Source organism: Spermophilus citellus (assembly GCF_964194105.1).
Source record: "Spermophilus citellus genome assembly, chromosome: 2".
Taxonomy (NCBI): domain Eukaryota; kingdom Metazoa; phylum Chordata; class Mammalia; order Rodentia; family Sciuridae; genus Spermophilus; species Spermophilus citellus.
This window is the reverse complement of record NC_138183.1, coordinates 145,169,256-145,173,662: the sequence shown is the minus strand read 5'-3', so window position 1 is coordinate 145,173,662 and position 4,407 is coordinate 145,169,256.

Genomic DNA, 4,407 nt, shown 5'->3' with positions numbered 1-4,407 from the left:
ACCCTAGTTTGAATGGATGAACTGGGTGGTAAGTGTTGGAGCATGGTTGGAGGAGGTGGGTCATTAGAGGTGTGCCCTAGAAGCATCCATCTTCCCTGTGGCTCCATCTCCTCTCTCTCTGTGTTTCCTGGCTGCCAGGAACAGAACAGCTTCCCTTTGCCACAGCCTTCTGCCATGATGTTCTGACCCACCTTGGGCCAAGAGCAATGGAGTCATCCAACTATGGACAAAAATCTCTGAAACTATGAGCTCAAAATAAACATTTCCTCCACTAAGTTGTTCTTGTCAGGTATTTTGGTCACAGTGATGAAAAACTGACTAACGTAAGTACATAAAATAAGACAATGTAATGGTGGAAGTTGAGATTTGGAGATGCTACTTTTCCAGATTTGAATACAGAATAAAAGGCTATGAGCCCAGAAAAGTGCCCCTGAAAGCTGGAAAAGTTCAGGAAGCAGATTCTCTCCTATGCACTCTAGCATGGCCTTGCTGATTCCCAGGTTTCAGCTGATTTTGAAGCTGACATTGGACTTCTACTAATTAGAATTATTGTTAGTGTTGTTCTAAGCCATCAAGTTTGTGGAATTTGTTACAACATCCATAGAAAGCCCATACATACTTGATTTTACTTTTCTCTATCTTTCTGTGCACATGTAAGATAATAGCTGTTGCAATCATTTACAAATATGCATATATATTCAATTATGTATATATTCCACATATAGAGATATATGTGGAATATATTGGTATATATTAAATTTGTGTGAAAACATGTTCAAAATTATCTGATTCAAAATCCAAATTCCTGCAAGGAAGGTATGATTGGTCTAATTTTAGTGGTCACTCCTGATTCACTTATTTATGAAAAGAATGAGTTAGTAAGAAGTCATATCTCCCTGTGTCCACAAAGCTTCTGAGAAGGTATTGTGAGGGGGCTTTACAAAGTATGTGGAAACACAAGAAAGACAAAAGACATCTCTAGGAGCAAAAATAGTCCTGAGTAGCATGGTCACTGACTATCTGGTTATATGGACAAAGATGGGAGCCTTCAGAGTTGGCATGGAATCTACTATAGAAGAGCATAGAAAGGGTGCTACCTGAGAAATGGATTTAGGATATTATAAGAAATCACAGTGCATCATAAGATAATATAGTGAACAAATGTTTAAAGATCAAAAATAAAAAAAAAAAAACAATGACTCTAAGAATTAAGTAGTCACATCATTTTCTGGAGATTGGGGAGAGGATAATGAATAAGGGGAGGTACATTTGATCAGTGCATGCTATATGCATGTATGAAAATATCACATTGAATCTCATTAATATGTATAATTGATACATGTTAATATATATTTTTAAAAAAACTTAATTTTTTAGTAAACTGAGAAATGAGTTTACAATAACCTTCAATAATAGTGAACAATGAAACATCAATTAGAAATAAAATGTTAAATTGTTTATATTTGAGTAGCTTTGTCAAGCCAAAAGACACCATAAATAATGTTAAAAGCCAAGGAATAGCTGAGAAAAGATAGTTGCAAGTAATATTACCATTAGTATTAGTTTTTAATACATAAGAAGAACAGCAAACCAATAAGAAATATTTAAATGATACCTTAGAAAAATAGCCAAATAGTGCTTCACAAAAGAGGAAGTCCAGATGCTCAATAATTGAATGAAAAGGTGAGCAAACTCAATAATTCAAACAATCAAAGATCAAAAGTGTTTGCAATGGCAAAGAAAAACATCTCACTTACTGCTGGCAGGAGGGTAAATTGGTGCAATCATTTTTGAGATGATTTTGACAATATTGAGGCAACTTCAAAATAAAGATGTTCTCTGATGGAGCAATTACAGTCCCAGTTAAATACAGAACAGTAGTACATTGACAAAGGAAGCTATGTATAAGAATATTTAGTGTAACATTGTAACAAAATGAAAGGAAATGAGTAAATGTCCATCAACAATAGTATGAATATTTTACTTTTTACATCTACTTTGGAACGCCTAATAGTTTAAGTGAATTATATAGAACTAAACTCAAGAGTTGATGAATGAAGAAAATTCCAAAAAGTGATGTATATGTTATGATATTTAATAATTTTCATAAATTTGGAAAGCTAGTCCCTATAATTTTTATAGATTAATTGAAATAAAAATGTTAAGATTATCTTGATCATTTTATATTTTGCATTATTATTATTATAAAAGTGTGTTATTATAGGAAACAAGGGAGGAAATGAGATTAGGAATATATTTAGGAGAATATCATTTATACCTAGAAATTTAATTGAAAAACTTCTAGTAGAAATAATGGAAACAATATGGGGTGCAATGCTAACTTTTCGTTAAGAGGAGTGATGTGTACACAGGTATTTATTATATTGCTTTGTATTTTTTCTTATGTTCAAAATATTATAGGATACAATAAAAAGTAGTATATGACATTATAAATTTTTGTGAAATATAGAGTTAACACAAGTATTATTTATTTGACATTGATTTTTATTAATAAAAATTGTAGAGAAAGCTATTTGTTTAGGAGGCTAAGGTTAAAAAACTCATTTGCTGAATCTTTTTACAGAACCCCAGCCCACTCACAGTTATTTAAGTTATGCTGAACACAAAATACAGCACACAGAAAGATACAGGTGGCTGTACACTGCAAAATATGGATCATAACATCATAGAGCCCAGGTTACACGACGAGCTTGGACATGTGATCTGTTTGCAGTGTCTTCCTTTGAATTATGGGAGTGCACACGGACGATGCTACGAGGCATCACAGTACGTTCTGGAAGCGAAGTAACTTGGATGGAACTCCCAGACAGCTGTAGATCTTTGGCAGATTTTTGGGTTTTCAGGCAGGTACAGCTATTTACAAACACCTTGTATTCTATGAAAGAGAGGACACCTAGGGAAAGCACAAGCAGGGAAGCAGGATAAAGGAACAATGAAGAGTCACAGAAACATTTCCCTTTATGTTGACAGAAGACCTGGACCCAGAGCCTGGTGGATCCCTGCCAACTACCCAAAGCCATTAGGTAAAAGGGAATGCTTTAGTGGAAGAGACTGAAAACACATGCATTAACAGCTTACATGCTTCTCAGCTCAAGAAAAGTGAGAATTCTTTTTGAAAGAAGATGTACTTCTGTCTGATTTAGGGAGAGCAATTTTCAAAGAAATTTTATGAGGAGGATCTCCTTTTAGCACCAGACACTGCTTCTCTCTTCCCTCAAACTGCTCAGGCACTATACTATATTCCCAGGCTCACTGCCCCTCTCCATACAATTGAGCATTCCAGTCTCAGCCACTCTCCTGGGTGGTGAGCATGACAGTTATCTCTTCCCTAAACTGGGGAAGGTATGAAAGATGGAAGAAAAAAATGGAGCACAGTGAACACTTCACCCAGGCCTGGTTTCCAGCTCTTTCCTCAGAGGAGCTGTCTTTAGAGAATGAGTTCAGAAGATCTTTAGTCTTTTTTTTTTTTTAATTTATTGTTGGTCATTCAAAACATTACAAAGTTCTTAATATATCATATTTCACAATTTGATTCAAGTGGGTTATGAACTCCCATTTTTACCCCATATACCGATTGCTGTATCACATCAGTTACACTTCCGTTGATTTACATATTGCCATTCTAGTGACTGATGTATTCTGCTGTTTATCCTATTCTCTACTATCCCCCTTCCCCTCCCCTCCCCTCCCCTCCCCTTTTCTCTCTCTACCCCCTCTACTGTAAATCATTTCTTCACTTGTATTATTTTTCTCTTACCCCTCCTTTCCTCTTATATGTAATTGAGTATGACCCTGAGGCTCACCTTCCAATTCCATGCGATTTCCCTTCTCTCTCCCTTTCCCTCCCACCTATCATCCCTGTTTAATGTTAATCTTCTTCTCAAGCTCTTCGTCCCTACCCTGTCCTTGGTTACTCCCCTTATATCAAAGCAGTCATTTGGCATTTGTTTTTTAAGGATTGGCTAGCTTCGCTTAGCATAATCCGCTCTAATGCCATCCATTTCCCTCCAAATTCTATGATTTTGTCATTTCTTAATGCAGAGTAATACTCCATTGTGTATAAATGCCACATTTTTTTTATCCATTCATCTATTGAAGGGCATCTAGGTTGGTTCCACAATCTTGCTATCGTGAATTGTGCTGCTATGAACATCGATGTAGCAGTGTCCCTGTAGCATGCTCTTATTAGGTCTTTAGGGAATAGACCGAGAAGGGGAATAGCTGGGTTAAATGGTAGTTCCATTCCCAGCTTTCCAAGAAATCTCCATACTGCTTTCCAAATTGGCTGCACCAATTTGCAGTCCCACCAACAATGAACAAGTGTACCCTTTTCCCCGCATCCTCACCAGCACTTGTTGTTGTTGGACTTCCTAATGTCTGCCAATC